Here is a 24152-nt window from a genome sequence, read left to right as displayed (position 1 = left end):
ACTACACGGACAGACAGTGGCTACTATTTCTGATGATATGGGACAGAAAAGAGTAATAACGAAACGGAAATCTGCTTCAAATCTGGCCGGCGTCCTGGAACGTCGTGTACTTCCCTTCGTGTAAATCTGTAGCAATTTTGTAGACGCAACAGTACCTATAGAAGGTCAAAGTAATTTGTCGCATTGCAGGAGCTCATCTCCGAAAGCTGTTCTGTTTTTGCCCCCATTTGTTCTTCTCTGGTCTAAGACATGTACATATTTAGATGTTTATTTATTTATTTATTTATTAAGGAGTGCCCAACAGCAGCAAAAGCCTGGGAATCGTGTACTCTACACAACGAAAGTGGTTATCTCAGCGAGAAGGTCAAGTTCCTTACAAAGGTCAGCTCAATACACACGATATTGCAGCATGTGCAGCTTTTCTGAAGTCACTTGTCTTCATAGAAATGTCGACATCTTGTGCCGCAATCTGGTTAAATCTTATCTGCGAGCTGACCACTGGTGAAAGCAGATGTGCTTGGTTAACATAAAACAAACTTGTGGCTCTGCAATGCCTGAGTGGTACATGAAACCCTGCCTCAGACAGGAGGTCTGGGCATTCCACCTGCCCGTTTACGATTTTGAACAAGAAATATGATGCGCCTGTCCTCTCCTGAACTATATAGCCTGAGATCCAACATGTCGGGGGTTGAATGCCAGTAGGATTCGGGGCGGATTCGCACGCTTTTGTTCTATATTTATTTGTTTCTGACGTGAACACGTCTTTAATATCGGCACCCAGGGAGGGTGGCATCCTGGAAAGCCGAGCGAAACGAAAACTATCACTTTTGTCACTCAAACTCTCAATCAGAGATTGCGAGGCCAAGGTGTGGGGCACCTCCTGATCTCGTAATCTCTGATCTCTGGAAGGTTGAAAGCGACAACGAAACCGGCCTCGACCTTCCCCGCAGCTTCCCCAGGGTGCGGCGCGCGTTTGAGGTTGTCTGTCATACGGGTGATTCACTCTGTCGACTCGCTGAGCGCTCGTTTGTGTTGCCAACTGTGTGAAGCTAGAGTCGATTCGTGTGCACATCATTACAGTCTACAATTTGAGTTTATCTGTCGTAAAGTGACACTCCACTCATCTGCGGAGGTATTAAGTGCAACAGCTCGAAATGCCTAAGTTTGTGTCTAATAAAAGGCATCGTGCCTTGAGAAATAGAACGGTTCCGGCTATGAGCAATGCGGAGCGTTGCCGGCTCTATCGTGTGAGAGGGAAAGCCAAACGGGAAGCACAGCAATGAACCGGACTGCAGACTCCATCCACTTTGGAGACGACGCATCCACAAAGGAGTGAACGCGCAGTTGCCATTTAAGTAGAGGCTGCGGCAACGAGCACTGGCTGTCCGTTCTGCACCTAATGACGATCGTTCGAAACCTGCGGACGACATGTACTTCGAGAAGACTTTCACCCAGAACGAGTTCGGGCACGCTTGTAGCGTATATGTGATCGCATCTGGTTCCAGCTCGACTTGAAGCCAATGGGCAGCAGGGAGTGCGAAGCACGGCAAGAACGGGAAACGGTTCTTGCCGTTTCGCGACAGCGGTGACGAGCGTGACTGGCTTCAGAGTGTGCGCGACCTGTAAGAAGTCACTGGACGCTGGCAAGATACCGGCATTGTCGGTGACAAATGGTTTCAAGTACCCACCAAAGCCCGAATCAAAGCCCGTGGTCTCGCATGTGGAGACGTATTCAGGGGAAAACCTAGCTGTAGTAGCCCGACTACTACCTAACCGAATTTTTTAAATAATATTTTCGTATTTAAACGGGCAGTAACACGACCATTCAAGAACCTGGATAATCACGGTATGCATCGTGATGTCTGTACTTCCGAAACATGTGCACTTAAGCTGTACACCGATGCGGCCCTACATTATCAATTTCCTGTACACCAAATATCTGTTGCTGCGATAACACTCCTGTTAGTCTCTAGTACCCTCAGGATATTGAGATGTAATATCAGGACCCGATTTTCACGCTCGTTCAGCATCTTTGCTTCGGAAGGGACGAGATGCGCTTTTGTCTACCATGTGGCAACCTTCTCACTGCCGGCAACGTCCCAGTTTGCCGTATTACAGTCTGCCGAAGTAAATATAGTCGAATGAACCTTAAGAACGGCGCGTTTAAGCTCCTACCCTTGTTTTCATTGGCTGGAATAGCAAGCCGCGTCACTCTACGTCGCAACAAATAATGCGCCGACGCCAAAAGTGCAAGCGGTAATAACACGCGACCAACCTATAGGGAAAAGTACCCAAGTTCAACACATGAATGTAATTGCCTGGTTTGCTAGTTATACCAAGTGAACTAAGGAAAAAAAAGAACTTTCTACCCGAGTGGGTAGAACTGCGTTGCAACCAGAGTTGTACTCAAATGAGTAGAACTGCATGGGTACAAACGTTTCTACTGGTATGAGTAGAATTGGTAGTACAACAGTTGTACTCAAAACAGTTCAACATAATTATATATACTGTTTGAGAAAATCTGGCTGTCGACATCCAAGCGCTGATCCATCCATCCATAGCACTGCAGCTTCAGCCGCTAGAGATACCGCTAGAGATATAAAGTTGGTGGGGAGGTCAGGCAAAAAGCTGCTAGTGTGCAGCTTGACGCGGCCCGACCCCCTATGTACATTTGGCAGCGCGGCACACATCGTTCATGCAAAAAGCATGACGTCCAATATCCATCTGTTAACAATATATAAGAAAAAGAAAATACACACATACAAGAAAATGAAAAGAGAAACTCCACTCAAGCGATTCCAAAAATATGTAGCACAACTCCCTACAAAAGCATACAACCTCCTATACATGTAAGCCTGAATAGTCGAAACTTTATTCAATGTATAATACTCGTAACGAACGTAACGGGAGAGAATCAATGTTAATATTGTTCTGTACACAAGAATTTATATGTCGGGGAAGCTTGTATGCGACAGACTGTAAACCAAAATTAGTACGTGCTCGCGGGGTGAAATAACGTTCGCCATGGCGTAAGGTACGGTTGGTCGATCTTATGGTTAAATGAGCTAGCCCTAAGAAAGTGTAATTATTTTGTTTCACTGATATAATATATGTGGCTAATAAGCGGTAATCATAAATGTGCATTATTTTAAAAATGTTAAACCTCCGGAAAAGAGGCCCGGTAGGTTGCAATAAAGGAACACCTGCTACGTGACGAATCACTCTTTTCTGACACAAGAACAATCTTTCAAGGTTTGTTTGTGTTGTCGTGCCCCAGACTAAATGACAGTAAGTAAGATGGGGATGAATAAGAGCATTGTATGCCATCAGTTTTGCCCTGCACGGAAGAATGTTTCTATACCGAGCTATTATACCAATGACACGCGATATTTTATTCATGACATATGTAATATGCTTGTCCCATGACATTGCATGAGTAAACCAGACACCAAGTGACTTTACTTCTTTGATAACGGGTATGACGGTGTTGTCAAGAATGATGGATTCAGATAAGATGACACGCTTGCGTAACGGATGGAAAACGACAGCTTTTGTTTTTATAGGGTTAATTACTAAGTAATTTTTAGTCGACCACGTACATAGAATCGACAGAAACCAGTTCATTTTCCTAATTAGGTCCGTGACATATTTCCCCTGCAAAAATTCGTGTCGTCGGCGTATGATATAAATGATGAAAAGCAAGGGCCCTAAAATGCTGCCTTCGGGAACACCTGTTGTTATGTGATGTGTACTAGAACGGTGGCCCTGGATGTCAACGAACTGCTTACGATATTACAGGTAGGTACGTATAAGTTTCAGTGTAACACCTCTGATACCATAATATTCTAGCTTTACGAGAAGGACATCATGATTTAGCAAGTCGAACGTTTTTGTGCAGTCGATAAACATACCTAAAGTTAGAAGCTTATTTTCAAATCCGGAGAGAATGTGTCCTTTCTGGGTTAAAAGGGCAAGTTCCGCGGACCTCTGTCTTCTGAACCCATACTGGGACTCTGAAAGCAGAGAGTGTTTTTGGAGAAAGGAAAGCATCCTTGCATGAATTAATTTCTCCAAACCTTTTGAAAAAATTGGTAAGATGGATATAGGTCTATAATTTTTTAGCTCATTTACATCACCACCTTTGTGCAGTACAATGACCTTTGCGATTTGCATTTCTTTCGGAAACTCACCGGTTTGGAGTACTAAATTGTAAATAAATGCTAGAACAGGCGCAATAACATCAAGTATGAATTTAATTGGTCGTTTTTGAAAACGGTCTTTGTCGCAGGTGTTGCTGTTTTTAAGATTCCTAAAAACAGAAAATACCTCTTGTGAATCAGTTGGAGATAAGAAGAAACCTTGGCTTGGACTCGGCACAAAATGTGCTGTAGGGTGGTTGGAACTAGTACAAGAAACATTAGGTGGGTTTGATTGGGAGACGAAGAAAGTGTTAAATTTTTCTGCAAGCTCTATGCCGTTCATGATCGTACCTCCTATAGTTATTTTCTCTAGGGATCTGTTTTCATGAGTGTACAGTGATTTAAGACTCCTCCATGCCAGGCTTGGCTTCTGGCCAGTATTTTCAAAAACAGAATTGTAACACGTCTTTTTGGCACTACGTAACTTCGAGTTCACATTGTTTCGATACTTTTTATACCTGACAAGATCATCAGCTGACCTTGTCTTAATAAATTTTCTGTAAAGCCTATTTCTAGTGTTTATCACGTTTGTTAGTTCCTTCGTCATCCATGGTTTCCGAAGTTTAGAAGATACCCTGTGAGGTTCTATTGGAAAATGCTTATCGTACAATTCTCGAAACTTACAAAGGAATTGCATGTGTGCCCCCTCTGCAGTGCTTTCCTGGAAAACGTGTTCCCATGAGACTGACAGCATGTCTATACGGAAGGCCTCGAGTGACAACAGTCTGATAGGCCGGTGTAACACGTGCTCCTGGTTTTTAGACTTCTTTTTAGGTGAAGGTATCGTTGCGACAATCGGCAGGTGATCACTGATGTCTACACTAATGACGAAAGTAGAAGTATCAACTTCGTTTTTGATGAATAGATCAAGCAACGTTGCTGTACTATCAGTGATCCGGGTGGGAATTTGAATGATGTTACTGAAACCGTTCACATCTAGTAGCATTTGGAGGCGCGTTTGGTGACAAGTTTTTCCAAGCATATCAATGTTAAGTCGCCCCCCATAACAAGTGCATAATTGTTATTGGTCGCATACAAAAACACTTGCTCAAGAAAAACAAACAAGGCCTCAGTATTGCCAGTAGGTGGCCTGTATACAACAGAAAACACGTGTTTGTCAGTTCGAATTGTCACTATCTCAAAATCACTAACACAAAGGATGAAATCATCGACAAATTGACAATCAAATGAAGTTTTGACAAGTATGGCGACGCCTCCTCCTCGCCTCTGTGGTCTGTTTAGGGGGAACAGATTATATTGAGGCAGAATGTATTGATCCTCGTTTGAACACCAAGTCTCCGTCAGCATGATGACATCCAGGATATTTCTAAACTGACTGAAAAAGAAGTCTAATTCGTCTGTCTTGCTCACGACTGATCTCGCGTTTAGATGTAGGCAATTCAGATGTGGCAGTTTCAGGTTCGATAAATGTTTACAGAGGTAGGATGGGGTCACAAGACTTGTCATATTAATTATGAACTACAACACACAAAACAGGGAGAGACAAAAAACATCCTAATAAATTCGTGTGAGATCAGTTTGGTCTCTGATGTGAATCACGTGTGATCCATCCTCCTTACGTGCGTAAATTCTACCCTCTCGACTCCACACGTATCTCCAGTTTTTTCTCTTTTTTCTTTGCAACAGTTTGACACAACAACTTTTTCAACGTGGAGCATAAATGTTCGTTTATGAATATGGGCTGTCGTGCGCAGTGACCCAGATCTGCAGTTGTCAGCTACGTCATCACGTTTGTCTCTTCGCGCAAACTGGACAATGATATTGCTCCCCTCTGCACTTTTTGCAATGGGGACACGATGACAGGCTACTATGTCCTCGCGTGACACCGGCTGCGAAACTTTATCTCCAATGGAGATTATAATATCAATTGGATTTTCATTTGCTGTTACGGGAATGCCTTTTATTTCAACGTTTGAACGTCGACTATACTGCTCAAGGTCAGTGATTCTCTTAGCATTTTCCTTTAGCTGCTGCCTGAGGATGTCACAGGTATCACTCAAGGACTTGTTCTGGGTTTTAAGTTCGGCGTTTTCTATTACAATTTTGTCCAGTTTCTGAACAACCTCCTCAAAGCTTTTGTTGAAGAACGTCGGAGATGCGTGGAATTCAGCTACTTCCTTTCGAATATCTTTCTGAATGGAGTCCTGGAAAAATTTCCATTCAGATCGTAATTCCCTCTTAATCTCTTCGCTAAGTTTCGACAGTTCTCTTGTCATTGTACAAGCACTACAACGGTGAACAGTACTCACAAGCAGCAGCAGCCAAAAAAAAAAGTAAACTAAGACAGGCTATACAGTCAGGAGATATAGAACAACCTGAAAATGTGCAGGCTGAATGTTAGCACTTCGTGCGTCAATGACGGCTGCTGCTGCCAAAATGAGCCCATTAAGCCCTGCTGATCGCTTTTGAAGGAATTGCAAGAAGCGTAGGTGGCAAATCAGACGTTCCCAGGAAAGAAAATCCGGTTTCGGGGTAGATATCCTCCCACGGCGACTTCCGATGTAGTCAGCGCAAGACTGAGCGATGGAGCCGGTTTCAGCACGTGCCGTGAACGACGGAAAGACCAGACAGATCCTGTAAACCTTGAGCTCAGCAAGGCAACACGTCACCGACTGAGCTGCCGACGCCTTCCTTCTTCTTTTTTTTTTTTTTTTGCTCAAAAGAGATAAACCACCGAAGCCGGTGTTGTACCCTCCCATGCCAACTGCGGCCTTGCTTGATAAGTGGAGAGAGGATTGGGGAAAGGGAGGTTCCCGCTTATACCCAGAGAGGAGAACGCGCGCGCCGGTTCCACTCGGCACGTAGAAATACCGTCGTTCTACCCGCATGGGTAGAAAATTTTATCTTTTTTTCTTAGAGTATGAGGTAAGTCTAGGTTAGGTTCGAGCCGCGAAGCCACGGAGTGGTTCTGAGTGCACTTCCTGCTACTCTCGTTTCCGATGGCTTTAGTTGCGCTTGTGGTTCGACAACTTATAGGCCGCACCTCGTGGCACTGCAGTATAATTTCTCAGGCGGAGTAACTCTGTTACATTTCGTGCCGTTCTTACGTTGAACACGGGTACATGATCGATGGCTGTCCCGCACTCGAACTACAAAACCGAGCTGAACCTGAGTCCCTCATTATCTTTTTCATCATCACCTTATACCCAGTTATAGTTAGTCGTGGCGATACTCACAGCTGCGAGGCCAACAATGGCAAGCTGTTTCCAACATAACCAACACCACCACCTACCTGTCTGCCGAAATCCGTTTTCTCATAAACGTTGCTACAAAAAGCCTACAACTGAAACATCTTTGACTTTCCATATTGAATGTGCTGCCAGGAACTCTACAAGCGTTGCATTGAACACAAACTACTGAATCTTTTCCAACTTCTTTTCACCCCAAGCTTATGTCAACGAAAATACAAAAAATTCACCGGGAGCAGAAATTATTGCTTACTGCGACACGTGTTGTTTCCTTACCTCATCGTAAAAGCGGTTGAAATCATAGCGACCTACGAGTTCTGCCTCGCATGGTGTGCTCACAATATTATTGCTTCAAGCGGTGCAGGCGCTTGATACGTTTCCGAACCCAGAAGAGAACCCTTCAGAGAAGAACCCAGACAATCACCCACCTACACCAGAAAAAACAGTTATGGCGACCTTACTCGACACGAAACAAGTTCGAAGGCGACTTCGACTAATTTTTCGGCGCGACATCCACACCGTCTCTGTATACGTTGCAACATGAGGCGCACAGCTATCGACTTGGTGGCTATCGCCGACGGTCACTACTATCGTTCCGTTCTCCTTTTCCAGTGGCAGTTGTACGAAGCATTTACATTCGGCAGTTCAGTGTGACCTTATTTCCCCAAACGCCAGCAAAGGACCGCAATCGTGAATCGTCGAAACGAAGCTGGGAAAAGAAATACATACATAGGAAGAGGAAACAAACCAAATAATGGAAGCCATTACTCGGATGTCGCGTCGTTTACAAAAAAAAACTTCTTTGATTTCAGCTTCGAGATCCGGATGTCATTAGAGCAGCCTCTAAAACGGAAAACTTACTAAAGAAGAACGTGAAACTATCAGGGATGTGATCTCCGGAAAAGGAGGAGGAATACCTAGTACGGCACGAACGAAAAAAAAAAAAAAGCAAAATGAGAAGCTTAAAAGGAAACGCTAGCGACGAAGTCTTATGGAAATGGAAGCCAAGTTACGCGAAGCTCAGAGATGTTGCAGTTTATTCACATCCACAGGAGCTTCATATTACGATATGCTTGTGTGGCTTAAGACTTGTTGAATCCGAGAATGTCCTGGAATAGCGAGCTCCGATTTTGCAAAATACGAGATGCGCCTTTTTGCGTTTTGTTACCCTCCGAGTCGTAATATGCAAGTTAAATTTTGTCCTTTCACCTTACGACGAAGTACATTTCATTTGGGAACGACGTGATTTCGCGCACGCAAAGCTGAGCAGACCTTCAGACAAAATAAATGTTCGTTTCGCACACGGGACCCGAAGGAAGAAAAAGCCTTTGAAGCCCGTATGACGTTGAGCATGCGACGAGATCGGGCCAAATGTGAGCTGATACAACTGGAAACAAGGAAGGCATGGGAGTGGTTAACCACTGCATTTCTTATTCCTCAATGGCTATTCTTTTATCTGAAATAGAAACCATTTGTGTGCGACATTCTCTAAAACCTGAATCGTAAAAAAAAAAGAAAGAAAAATTGTTTCGGTCCGCTAGCCAATCCATAACAAAACGTTGACGTTTTTGTTACCTGAATTTGTAGCAGGTATTTTGGAAGAAAGGTAGTGCATTAATAAATATTTATCAAACCCGCATGCTTTTCCTGTAACCTTCCTGAGTCGCATTGTCGTTGCTCCAAGTGATGATGCTCAGCCTGACGCGGATGGACATCCTTAGCGCTCTCTGCGTTCTCCAGTTCTGGTGCTTCGTTTATACGGGACGCAAAACTCAGGTTGTAGAGTCATGCATAACTAACGTCTTAACGAGAGACACATTTACTGCAACAGCTTCAAATGTCGGCGTCCAGATTTTACCGGAACTAACACGAATGTTGACATCTCAACCAGTGGGGTTTTCGCGGTATCAGCGTATACGGCGCTTACTTGACGACAGAACGGCGAGAGCCGAGCGATTTTCCACTCGACTCAGAAAACAATACCAGCCGACCGGATTCGCCGACGTCTGCTGTGAGCACGTCCTCGCGGCCGACGAACGGAGCAAGCGACGCGTCCATCTTGGCCGGAAGCGTCCGGGAACATAGACAACACCACCTAGAGACAAAGCCTGATCGCTTGAGCTACGTGACGTAACAAATAAGAGTCCGCAAATCACGCCCGTGCTTTCAGGGGCCGTGACTATGGAGACGAGCTGCCATCAGCCGCATGGGCCACAGAAGCCACACTATAGAAGCTACAGAAGGCCTCTGTTTCAAAATAGTGTGCGGCGATTGCCTGACATCCTGACTTCATGGGTCTACGTGCGAAGGAGTGAGAAGAGACATTAAGCAGGCTTTCTGTATCTGTAGATAGGTGGCGTTGGTGGCTGTACTAGATAAAGAGAGCCTCCTCAGAGCTTCCTCAGAGAGCCTCTTCCTGCTTGGCCCCGATGTTCAACCTGTCGTTATCCCATAACGCGCGGTAAATGCATCACTTCGGCCCGTGATTCGCCACGAGCTCTTGCACGAGCCTACCACAGCGGCGTTGTAGCACGCGAACTTTAAATATAACGATAACGATCGCTATGTAAAAGTTGAAGATCGGAGCCGGACGTATAGAGCCAGCCGCCGCAGACGACTCCAAACACTGGATTTCAATGGCTCCATATGTCTGCCCAATGCGGATGATGGCGACTTGTCTCCATAGCCACGACCGCTGAAGCATGATCGTGATTAACGGATTCTTAATGACTACGTCACGTTGTTTAAGCGATCATTTCTTGTTTTTTCAGGGGCGAATTACTGGCCACTTGTCGGTGCGTAGCGCAGCGTCGTCTTCATAGTAACTCGTGCTGCACGTGACCCGCTTCGTCGTGAGAAGGAAGAAGTGACCTTACTCGCGGCCTGCCACCATCGCCTGGTGTGTGGCGTTCGTAGCCATTGGGCGTGGAGGTCAGCCAACGCAAAACGCTGCGATGTTCGTCGTTGAAAACGGCGCTTGTGTACGCGTTTCTAGAGGACCAAGGAGCCACTTCAGTGCAGTCAACGAGGACATTACGTGCTCACAAGGATGTCTTCACGTTTTTGTCGGAAGAGTAGTTTGTTTCCTTCTTCCGACTGTCCAAAGCCTCGTGTATACACCATGTATATGGAAACATTGACATGACATCGAGTGTTTCCCATATAGGGAATGTTATGCACCCGCATTAGCTGAGTTAGTGTGTATGTAACCCAAAATTGTGAAATAAACTCAGTCTTGCACAAGCATGACATTTCTTTATTTATGATATATTTGGACACTGCAATAAAAAAAAAACTAAGAATACTTGCGCTATTCATTTGTATGCCTTTTCTGCAGAAGCTTGTGCGCAAAATATTGTGATATTGGAGCCAGTGCCTGCGGGAATGAGCCAGCACATATTTTATTGTCCGTATTGTTAGTAACTCTTTCATTGGGTATACTTGGCATAGGCGATCAATGCTTCCTGCGGTCCGCCGTTGTTGTTCCACGATTCTCCTTCGTTCTTCAAGGAGTTGGTGGACATTGATGGTGGCACCTGTCTCCTCCTCCGTCGACATCTGCCTCCGCTCCGCACACTTTGAGCTTGGCTGCTTGTTGTAGCTGGTAACTCTCTCGAAGCCTCAGCAGGCTGTGTAGTCCTGAGCTGTTACCCGCATCCCTGCTTAGTTTAGTTGTAGAACTAAAAAGGAGGAGGAGATCACTCGACAAGGTCAGCAAGCACACCGTAAGTCAACCAAATAAGTTTATCCTCGTCAGTATAGGAATCTTCCACGCGGCGTACAGTGCACAGATCACCGTCCTCGTCTTCTACGAATGTGATGTTAAAATGAAATACGAAACTAATTCTCAACACATGTGTAGAGTGAAAAGAAAAAGAGACAGCTCCGAGCGCCGAAGGATTCAATTCGAGCCGGCGACGGCACCAGACGATACAGCGGTAACCGCAAACGACGGATTCTCGACGGAAAACCGGCCACCGTCACCGTTTTTCCGGTGAGCCGACGCGAGCAATGGGAACGTCACCGATTTCTCGGCGACAGCGATGGACAGAAAAATCCGGCCAGGAGCGGAAGCGGGCGCTCGACGGCAGCCAATAGGACAGCTCCACGCGCTATCGTTCCACGACACTGGATCGCGGATAGGGAGCGCGAGCGTGCGGCAACCGGCCGCCATCTTACTGTACCCTAAACAGTCGCCGCAGCGATCATGGCAACTTCTTGCAATTACAGTGGTACCAACCGTACCGGCAAGGATACAGCACCTAAATTTCTACAGGTGGGTCATTCTTTATCAAGGAATAAATAGGCGTCCATTCTGTACATTTATTTGACAATTATAAAGTGTTTTTTTAAGGCAAAAGTGTCTCTCAATACAGATTTCCTCATGGGGGCTACCCAGAGGATCATCTGTGCAGTGTGATGCGCTCGAGTTCACAGATAAGTATCATGTTCCTCATCCATGGGTTTCTACTTTACGGGAAGAAACCACCTCAGTGCACGCACTGTGGTTAGCCTATCTCAATTTTGCACATTTTCTTTACGTGTTCACATCATGAAACACACCTTACACACCTTAGGCTCCTTCACCCAGCATTTTAAACTTTAAAATTTTTAAAAGATATCGGGCTTGTAAACCCCGTTTTAAATGGATGATTTAAACATTTGTCCAATGCATTTATTAAACAACATATTTATTTTGAACTAGTTGCATCCTAACCAATGTTCTGATGTACTATGACCTTTGTTGTCGATGCACCATAAAAATTGGAATAATCATCATCAATACAGGTTCCTTCAAGCTGCCTCGACATACTCAAGAAATGGGTGCAGAACCTGTGCAGTGCCCACACACTTTGATTACGACAGCACCTCCAAAAAGTAAAAGCATATGTGTCACATGAGATTTTTAAAGGTATTCATAGTATATAATACCTTGTAGTAACTGTGATCATTGTTTCAGTTAATAGGCATGCACATATATGCTATAAGAAGAAAATTATTTCTTGAGAATGCACTTCTCTGGCTACTGATGTTGTTTACATCTACTGTTGATCACATTCATTTATCGCATATTATGTTCTTATATATTATTATTATTCTGATATATATTATTATATCTCATATTGGATCTCATTCAATTTAAAATTCGGCATATATGAAAAAATAAAAGGAGGGCAGTTGCTATTCATTGCTCATTTCAACCTAATATTGAGCGCTACAAATTTAGAGATTGTATCTGTACGTTGTCATTCCTGAATATTGTCATTGCAGGGAGGTCACAAAACAATAAACGTAGTCTTTTGTGACCTCCCTGCACGTTCATTGTATCTTGAAACGCATAAGTGCAAGAAATAAACGTTGAACTTGAAAAATGTATATTCTCTTTACTCATCATCACTGATCATCTTGCCTCGGCCAAATCTCGTTGTTTACAAAAGCCTATCGCGTTACACTTTTTTATTTACGTTTGACACGATTCAGTTGATATCATTTCACAGACGGAGTACCCCAGGGCCAAAATCACAACTGTTTCAAGCTCCAAATCGTCCTGTTGCAATTCGCAGACCATGCGTGTGTAGTGCAAGAGAACCCTTGCACATCAAAATGTAAGATGGGAGTCACAGTTAATGCAAAGTGGTTCCTATGAGAGACTTCGACGCTGAAGAAAACTGTGCAAACTGCGGAAGGTGTCACAGAAGATCAGAAACCGTGTCTGGTCTCACGGGGGTGCTGCGACGCTCCCTTTTAGATGACGATGGTAATGATTGGATTTTCAGATGTGCAGCTGCATTTTTTGGAACGTGCTCCACATAACAAACATGACAAAGTCAGCACTGGATGGCCCCCGTCCCTACGCAGCTTTGCTCACGCTGCAGTTCTATTCAGCAAAAGCATGTGAGCACGCGAGAAGGACATTCAATGCGGCTCAACCGCACCTGCAAATAATCAAAACAAACGAAGGAGGATACAAACAAAAATAGAAGAGCTGTACATCAAAAACAGATAAGCCTTGTGTCTCAAGGAGGTGTTACCACTTTCTAAGTAACTTCATTAAGCTTACATCACTACCTGATTAACTGTCCTAACGAGCGTGATCTAATTGCGTGAAGTAATTATTTGGGCTGCTTCGGTGTGTCCATATTTGCGAGGCATTACGTCGAAGACACCGCTGTCGTTCACTAAAAGCCTTTTTCTGCGGCGATGCTTGATATAAATCATACTAAACGCCAGTGATGGCCACTAACTACTTCTACAGTAGTTTAACTATAACTACTAACTACTTCGCAATGGAGTAGTTTAACTAGTAGTTCAACTACTATTCAGGTGAGATAGTTAAAACTACTTCTTTAACTATTGCAATTTAGTTTAACTACATCTCTAACTACTCAACGTTGTCTATCAACACCAATCCCATTCTGTAGTGTTCTTAAACACCTAAATATGAATCACAGGCAGTGATGAAAGTGAATATTTCGTACGCATGCACGGCACAATTGCTCTGCACCTCCATTCTCATCAAACGTGTAGCTCAAGGTAAAAGGCGGAAGCACAATCTTGCCGTAAAGCTTGCGGCAAAATCGGAAGTACGAGTAGTTGGCGCCTGCAGTAACCTAACTACTGTAGTTAACTACTCAAAATATTTGTTTAACTAGTAGTTGCACACTACATTTCTGCAAGTAGTTGATAACTACTTCTTAACTACAATCAGGTAGTTTAACCAGTAGTTTAACTACATGTAGTTAATTACTGGCCATCACTGCTAAACGCATACACCTATCTAAAACAACGACTGTGATTCTACGGAACGATCTCTTTCTGTCATGCGAGTATATCTTTTCCGGGACCATTCTTTCTGTAACAATTTTTGTCCAGAACGGAGCACCGGAGATTATATAGATTGTTGTTGTTAATCTCACATCGTTTCTTATTGAAGTATTGGCTGTGAAACGTGCTGTAGCACAATCCCCAGCGCTGCACTGCAGTGACGGTCTAAGTTTCGGAATACAAAACATAACGTAATTAAGAATCGAACGGCAGGACACCTGTGAAACACTGTCAGGATACATCAGTGTACTGGCACCTTACAAAATTGTGTGATGACAAACAGCGATCAACGCTTGCAGCGCTATAAATACTCACAATCTCTGTTGCCTCCCATTGTTTTATATGGGCACACACAGCTCTTTAGGGCCCACCAACATGGCGGCCCGAATGCGTGCCTCTCCCCACGCGCCCCTCTCCCATGCGCGATCCAGACGTGGCGGGCCACTGATCTCTATAGTATATGGCTGGATCGCGCATAGGGTGCTCCACAGCGTGGAACCGGCCGCCATATTGGTGGGCCCAACACGTACTGTCGTCTGCATTTAGTTAAGTGCGGCTGCCCGCAAGTATTTTTGTTTCCTTTAAATTAGAGAGCATGCCATGCCAGCTTGTTGCAGTTTTCAGTGCACTTCACGCACGGACAGACGAAAGGGGTTAACTCTTCACAGGTAAGCTATTTATTTTGAGGAAAAACAGTGTTTATTCGTATCGTATGTATGTGACACTCGCGCTTGCTCGCACTGCTACTTCGCTGGTGCCGTTAGGTACTAATAAATTATGTTTGGCTGCTCTATTTATGTATTTTCTACACAATGTGCTTGTGCTATACAGGTTCCCTCACAGTCGCCCAGCCGTGCTGAAGAAGTGGGTGCAGAAGATGCATCGCAAAAATTGGGCCCCATCTAAATCTTCGGTGCTCTGCAGCAGACACTTTGAGGAGGCCTGTTTCGATCGTACAGGGCAAACTGCGCGACTCAAGAGTGATGCTGTGCCTACAAAGTTTGACTTTCCACAGCACCTCCTGATAGGAATCACAATAGTAACACATTAGAATTTGCTTGGGAACCTGTGTAATGTGCAGGAATTCTGAATGTGGTAGTTGATCCAACAAGCTCAGTACAAGTCTTCAGAAGTGAAACATCAGTCAACATACATGACACAACAAAACTTATGCGACAAAATTTATGGTACAAAATAATGTAGATTCCTTGCTAGGCTTTCTGTCATCATCTTTAAGGCTCATGACAATGCAAGAAATAGCTTGCAAACAAAATTCTGTTATATTGAGGTTCCACAACTTCTCAGTTTTAGCTTGTGGTGATCACAACAGCTCTGAATTTGTGCACTGTGCTCTGGGTGCAAAGTCATGGAGACTTGTAAGACACTTTTTCTTTTTTTTTTTTGCGAACTCACATTGCACTTGCTGGACTGAACTGACACTACTACTTTTTGCTTTTATGGTTCTTCGCAATGTAATTTTACATTCACTACCTAGAAATGCAGAGTCATGTCCCTGATTTGATTATTCAAGACAGTCCTAGTATAAGGTCAGGGTCCTGTGGCGTAATATTCGAGCTTGTAGGAACCAATACATATACTAGCTCGTTAGGTATTTCTCATGCAATGCAAAAATAAATAAATAAATAATAACGAAGGAAAAATATTAATTTCTAGGTTTTCACTGCAGTGCCCACTGACCTCCATCATGACCTCAGTTCCTGGCATGTGCAAGAAATGTGGAAATAAATGCTGAATTTAACAAATGTTGTCATTTATCCCACATGAACAACAGCTTCTAAAAATAATTAATTAATCTTTCCATCACAGAGGGTACAGCCAAGAAAACCACCTCCAACAAGACATAACATAGAGGTAGAGCAGGACGTCAACCATGAGATTTCACAGCCAGGACCATCGTGGGCTGCAGGTCCAGGGGTCTTGTCATCTCAGCCAGTCCTATCCTCACATAACCTTGCTGCTGACCACACATACACAGTGCAAGAGCGTCCACGGACCTTAAAAAGGAAGATAGACATCACAGTTGAAGCACTGGACAACGTGAAGAAGAAGCTGAAATGCTCTGAAGAAAATGCCCGAAGACTGAAGAAAAAGGTACTCACTGCGGAGAGTGTTATAGAAGATCTCGCCTCATAAAGCTTATAGCCAACTGCTATTGCAAGATTCGACTTCACCATCTTGCAAAGGAGCACACAGAAAACGTGAATGAGAGATCACGACTACGAAAGAAGCTCTCAAGAATCATAGTATTCAACAATCAATGAGAATGACTAATGGCCGTAGAAGTCGAGTGTTGTAATATTAATTTATAAATTCTACATGTCATGTTCGCAGTGATGTTACTGTGCAATTTTATCCAACTTTACTGGGTATCACTTTAAACAAGCCGTTTGTGAGGTAGGGTGGAAGTAAACTGCGGCGTTAACCTCGCAAGTGCAATCACTCTTGCAGCACTTGTTACGTCATGCGCTCTTCGTGCACAGCGCTTCGAATTTCTGTAACGAACTGCGCCGACAGCTAAACAGCTGCAACACACTCGTAGAACACAATACGAATGCCAATGGATTATGGAATAGGCCAAACGAGAACCATATACAGCGCCTAACGAACCACACAATAACAAACGAAAACCACACACAAACGAAATTACCTTACAATAACAAACAGTGCAAACCCTTTCTAAGCAAAAGGAAGTAAAGTTATAAGTTGTCATTCACCAAATTCCTCTATTTTTATGCTTCCCGTGCACGTAACTAACGACACCATATTCGGAGTGCAGGAAGCGAAGAAGAAAAAGAACGTAATTACCAGTGATGGCCACTAACTACTTACAGTAGTTTAACTATAACTACTGACTACGTTGTGATTGAGTAGTTTAACTAGTAGTTCAACTACTTTTCAGGGGAGTAGTTAAAACTGCCTTTTTAACTACTGCAATGTAGTTTAACTACATCTATAACTACTTAACGTTGTCCACCAACACCCTTGTAGTGTTCTTGGACACCTAAATATGAATCACAAGCAATAATAAACTTTGGCTCAAGCCATTGCTACGGTCGTCAAATACAAAGCTTGCGGCGGGATTCTTTCTGTGCCTACGCGATAAACTAAGTTGCAGAATTATTTCACAGCAAATGAGACTTCACTAGACAAGCATTAAAAGTGAAGATTTAGTACATGTGCACGACACAATTGCTCTGCACCTCCGTTCTCATCAAACAAGTAGCTCAAGGTAAAAGTCGAAAGCACTATCGTGCCGTAAAGCTTGCGGCAAAATCGGAAGTAGTTGGCGCCTTCAGTAACCTAACTACTGTAGTTAACTACTTAGAATAGTAGTTTAACTAGTAGTTGCCACTACATTTCTGCAAGTAGTTGATAACTACTTTTTAACTACAATCAGGTAGTTTAACTAGTAGTTTAACTACATGTAGTTAACTACTGGCCATCACTGGTAATTACCATGAAAACTACAGACACACCGCCGAAGCACGGTAGGAATACACCAGCACACTGACTCCTAAGAAAGATGCGTGCTAATCAACAATGAGGAGCGTTTAAAGAGTAACAAATGCTCCAAATCGAATCGCCTCCCATTGTTTCCTATGGGAGCAGCCGGCGCCATTGGGCCCTCCAACATGGCGGCCGGTTGCCGCACCACTCTCCCACGAGCCCCTCTCCTATGCGCGATCCAGCCTTTATACATAGAGATCAGTGTGGCGGACATTTTGGATGCCCGCATGGCCAACCTGGAAGCTGGGAAGCATGCTGTCGCACGCCCGCTGCTGTCTGAGGGCGCTTTTGTAGCGCCTGCTTTGCGAATATGCTTTGACCGCAAGAACTTATTCTGTGTGCCACTATAACTTTTCTATGTGTAGCAAAATATTTATCAGTTAATTTGAAGTGAATATTTAACACGGACTAATGAAACGCAGCTAGTGCGCCACCGTTCGCCGCAGTGGAAATCTGTGCATGCGGTCCGTCCTGCCGTTTCTCCGTCGAGTTGTCGTGCCGGTGGGAAAGTTGGCCGTTTTTCCGTCGAGAAATCGTTGCATGCGGTTACCGCTTACCGCACTGCATTCGCATTGGCTGATTCGTGTATTACTTGCTCATCTAGCGAAGTATGTGCAAGAATGTTTCTTTCCACGCGGTAACAAAATTTATATTTGTTAGAGGTAAATACAAAGTAAGTTAATGTCGTCAAATTTAGGCTTTTTGCTTGACAGACTTGAGTTTGCAACCGAGAGTAGCGTCATTGCTCCTCGCGCCGGCGAGGCTCGCCTATCCAGCGGACGACAGTGGCCTTACTGAGCACTTCAGATCGTGCGTCGGCAGCGCTTGCTTGCGCGACGGTGGGCGTTGCCACGTTAGGCCGACGCACCGATGCAATGGCCAGTAATCCGCCCCAGGTGATGTCTCAGGCCGCGCGTCAACACCGTAGAGCAAGGAATTCGTGCGCGTTGATGTTACATCTGTAGACGGGATGCTGTACCTCTGCATACTGAGTCCTCCGAGTCCTGATTGGTGGTGGTGGAATATCACGGGGGGGGGGGGGGGGGGGGGAATATTCTGGGGAGCTTCTCAACCCGTGGCCTCATTTCAGGACTGCGTCGATAGAATGAGGCTCATGCACATGACGTGACGCGCAGCCTTTGAGCGCCCTTCAGCCACGTGGCATAGGAAAACATGGGGGTGCGTCACAGGCGTCATACTGAGGGCCGAATGAGGCAGCAGCGCGCCCTCTCACTGAAACTCGAGTGCGGCAATGTGTTTTCCCATGTCGTGTGATCAACTGTGTCGTCACTGCACAAGTCTCATTGCGCGAATACCCCAACAACTCACGGCATGCCCTCCTACTGTGACTCCGGTGCGGCAATATGCTTTCCCATGTCCGCTTAAAAAAAAAAGTTTCCAAATTCTACAGGAATTGTATACAAAAATCTAGACAGGGCAGGTACAAAAGCTATAGGAATTCCATACAGCCTTTATCTAATCCATTTCCAATGAATATTTGGAGGCCGCTTTCTATAGAAACTGTATACACCGTTTTCCCGTGGACGCCGCCATATTGAAAGCGCAGCCCCGTCTAGCCGGGGGAGCATGTTGAAAACTGTTTACCGCACAAGCCAGATAGAAGGAAAGCACACGTGTCCTATGCTTCCTCCATGGTATCGCTTTCCTCCTTGCTGGAGTGCGCTGGGTGCGAGCCCGTCTGTGAAACGGTGTATACAGGAAAATAGATACACGTCGTAAACAATATGAATAGAATTCGCCTTTCATTTTGGATACAGTTTACAGCTTCGATAACTCGTAGGTTACGCATGGTTTGCGCCTAGCCGATGCAGTAGCTCGATAACCTTTTGTACTTCAAAAATATTCCATATTTCGACATCGCGACATCAGAGAGATGCTTTCCCACTCCAAATAAAAAGAAAAACACACACAAATGGGAAGGAAATGAGACATGTTGCAGAGGAACACAGATACGGGTTAAACACGCAACGACATGGCTTGGCCATATGTGGATCAGTCTTCGCTTGAGATGGAACATCACGGGTGAGGAGAGCACGCATAGATTGTTATTTCGGGAGCAAATAACAGCCACCAAAAATATTTCCTCAAACTGGTTAATATATTACTCCATTAAGGACTGTGTTTATTATTTAAATTACTTAGCACAATCTCCACACCAAATTAATATGGTGCTGCACATTGCCACGTATGGAGCCCCGTGTTATACGATTAGCTACCACGATCTGTGTCTTACACATGGTTTAAGCGGCGTATATAGACAGTTGAAATAGGTACAAAAATGGTGCTTCAGGCCTGGTTTACCTTTTTTATACATATACCTTTTATACCTTTTGCTCTGACAATGTAGAAACAGCAGTATTAAAATATATATATAAAGCTGCAATATTAAAAAGTAAACAGTAAATGTTCGCGTTGCCTGAAGTGGTAAATCACAATATTGCTATTAACATTGATATCCATGTTCATACATGCACACATCATACGTATTAGTTGTTCTTCAAATGTGCAGCAAAAACAAGTACCACATGTTCATCAATTGGAACTTCTGTGCCTAGCATAAGCTCTATACAGACAGTATAGAAAATCTATACATACTAGTTCCTGACTCCTGTATAGAAAGTGTACAGAGCTGACCAGTTAAAAACCCTATACAGCTTCTACGTATTTCCTATCCACAAGATTGACACTAGACACGATAGATAGATTCTCTATAGGCCCTGTATAGACACTAGAAAATCATTTTCATAAGGGATCACGTGACCAAACGTGACGTCACTTCACAAGCCTCATTGAGCTGTCTCAAGCAGGAACCGCATGGGGCGTATTCCGGGGCGTATTCCAGGGCGTGAAACCGCCAGCGCGTAAGACGCACCGGCGAAAACACGCGGGCCACGCCGCATGGATCAAGTGCAAGTCGCGAAACTAGGAACTCGCCGCGAGGAAAAATCACGCAGTGTTGCCAGTACATGTGCAATATGCACTAATGCAAAACATACTAAAACACATACAGAAAAGTCGGCACAGTTCCCCCTAAAGTCGGCTCAGGACACACACAACCCCTCTGTCCCCCACTCCTTCCTTCTGCCCTCTCTCCATCTGTCAACGTCTGTACGCCGCTAATAGCCACAGTTGCTTCGCGGCGCTAACACATAATAAAAAAAGCAGCAGAGACGGTAATAGAAGAGGAGAAAACAGGCTCCGCAAATACTGATACTCATGCGACTCTGACATCACAGCCCTCGCATCCGCTAGTGAGGCAGCGCTGGAGAAGTCTCGTGCTTACGGCTGCCAATGGGAATGGACACAACTCTGAGCTCTCTGACGTCTGCGCTATGCTCAGGAGTGTGTTCAGTGGCTTGTGTTCTCCTCAGCATTCTGGTGCGCCGTACAATGCGTTGTAACAAACCACATCTATGAGAGTGCCCCGACACCTCTTAGTGAAAGACTGCAAAAAATGGTACCGTGATGTTACACGTACAGTTTGTCTGCCGAATGTTGCGACATGTTGCACGTGCCGCAGGGTAGGACTGCGGATAATTTGGATCACCTGGGGTTCTTTTGACGTGCGCCGGAAATCTGCGACATACGGTGCTGCAGCATAGTGGATTTGGGTGAAGAGAGCAGTCGTGATATACTTGTCGCGCGGGCTAGTACCCTACGATACGAGGCAACCTTGACACGAAAGGAAACGAACCTCATCAGCCGACCATCAGGGGCATGCTTGAGCTTGGTTGGGCATGCCCGATGCTCGTGAGATACCACGGACCGTGTGCTGCTCGTAAATATTATTCTGGCTATAGACATTTCAAATCTATTTCTTTTACCTTTCTATTTCTTTTTCACCCTTTGTTCTAATAAGTATATCCCCCAATAAGACCCTCAGGTATTTACCTGTTTTCGTGTTAGTACTTGTTGGAAACATCGTCCTTTGATATGTGTTCTAGCAAGGTCAAACTTTTTCCATCAAGAAATGGTTGCTGTAGTGGTTGATAGTTAATAGTGAGTATTCCAACAGGGAAGCAAGACCCGTTGAAAGAATACTTTATTCTGCAGCGGCAGGTGTAAGTACCCTAGAGGACGACGTCATAACTTCACCGAGGCACCCCAAGAGATTCCAAGGCGCTCGTGTGTCGCGACAGTCATCGTAAAGACGGCGAGGTTGCGTCACATCACTTCAGTGTTGTTGTTCAACACAGCTTCAGAAGCCACGAAAATTCAGCGTTTCATCGTGCAGCTTCCACTGCATTGAGAGGGGAGGACCTCGATATTCCGGGTTGCGAAATCCCCGATCTCGAAATTCACGTTCTCGAAACAAGGAAAATGAAGGAGAATGCTCGATTGCTTCATAATATGATATGCTGTGTTTAAAAACTCGACGTCATACGTATTTAACCACTCAAGTTCACGGGTTTTCGATGTCTGTCCAAGTCGTTTTAGCGAACGTAGGCCGCATTTTAGGCCGCCGGACGTTAGGCTTAGCAGGGTGGACACGACGGAACAGCACGTTGGTGAGCTTATTATTAGGTTAGTCCAAGTTCGGTGTTTGCTTCTTTTCTCCAGGTTAGTCTAAGTTCGCTGTTGGCAGTTCCCCGCGTGCGGCTGTGCATTTTATCGTCAGATAACAGTTATGTAGAGTAGTTTATTTCGCGACGGTCATTTCGATCGCTTTATTTAGAGGTACACCCCGTGGCATGTACGAGTCACGTATCATCTAAGCACAGTACAGTCACTTTTACATATACTATAGAAACGCCCTGGAAACAAAGAAGTTCAGCACGAGAAACCTAATGTGTGCCGGTAGCAGGACTCGAACATGGAACTGGAGAGTTGCTGTTTCTCAGGTTATGGCGAGTAACGCAAGCATGCTGTACAGATTACCACGTATGTCTACCTAATAGAGTGTTAGCAGACCGTTGATAACGTGGCTTGCGTCGAACCATATGAACCGGAACCAATCAGTGGATAAGATTCTGAGTCACGCCCCAAGCAGCACACAATATTGGGCCCGTATTGGCTGGTCATTGGCGATACGGGTCCAACATGGGCCCGTTTCGCCAAGATTTTCCCCCATACTGGCTGAAACTTGGCAATATGAACCCCATATTGCCCAGTTTAAGCCAGTATTGGGAAGTCCTGGCAATATGGGCCCCGTATTGCCCGTGTACACCCATATTGACTGAAAATACAGAAAATGGTGCGCACCCGTGTTGCACAAATGCTCAAGCATAGCACGGCAAGATTGGACGTTGAAGCGTGTGAAATGCCCAATTCAATCCTTCGTTACATCCAACAACTTCCCGCAGATGATACATTGTTCGAAACAGTCAACATACATACGTGGCAATCCCATTGTAACATTCACTAGAACTCGACAACTCAACTTTCCACATTCTGGAAGCAGCCGTCATCTTGCTTCGCGATGCCAATGCCACTCGGTCGAACCGACTGAGAGCGAGCGTGGTCGTTTGAGCGAAATCACGCGTCCTACAACTAATGCGCATGCGCGCCAGTCGGATCGGACGTTTCATACGGGCTAAATGTCGCTGGTTCCTCTAATGATCATGGAATTGCAGCAGGTCAAGGAAAAAACACGATGTTTGATAGAAAGGGATGGCTCTTCTGTAAAGTTAGGTGCTTACAAGTTACTGCAAGCAGTATGAGTTGCTCTGGCGTATGTCCGTCACCGTCACGAAAGTGTTTCGCTGCTTTGTACTCTCAGAGCGGGTTGGAAATTTTTGGTTCATAGATTGTTGCGATCCCAATGAACTCCCTGCTCCCAGAGCAAGAGGGTTAGGACACCACTCCCTCTCCTGTGCCACCATCATCTCTCCCCTCCCTCTTTCACCCTCCCCTCTTCCCCCTTCCCGGGGTGCGCCGAGCAGCCACTTCAGAGCAGGCTGACCGCACCTTCCCCCTACATCCCCCCCCCCCACACACACACCCAATGAAGGCTTCTGAGTGATGTTTGGCATTGGCAGTTCCGTGGGACTACCTGTGTCCTTCAGCAAGACGGGTGTAGCACCCGTTCCTGGTTTTTGCGGCGATGCCGTGTTGTTTTTTGTAATACTATGCAGCGTGGATCAATGAGATCGGCAGAAATCAAGAGAGAAATAATATCAGTGGTGGATATTAAACCGGATAATGCTTTATTATTACACGGACTCGCCGTTGGCGTTATCACAGAAATATTGGCAATATTGGCGCAAAATGGGCTTGCCAATAGGGGCAGCCCATATTGGTCCAATATGGAGCCTGGTTGCGCTCCCCATCCCAAGCAGCACACAATATTGGACCCATATTGGCTGGTCATTGGCGATACGGGTCCAATATGGGACCCGTTTCGCCAAGATTTTCCCCATATTGGCTGAAA

This window comes from Ornithodoros turicata, chromosome 1 (assembly GCF_037126465.1).
Source record: "Ornithodoros turicata isolate Travis chromosome 1, ASM3712646v1, whole genome shotgun sequence".
NCBI classification, from domain to species: Eukaryota; Metazoa; Arthropoda; class Arachnida; order Ixodida; family Argasidae; genus Ornithodoros; species Ornithodoros turicata.
This window is presented reverse-complemented; position numbering follows the sequence as displayed.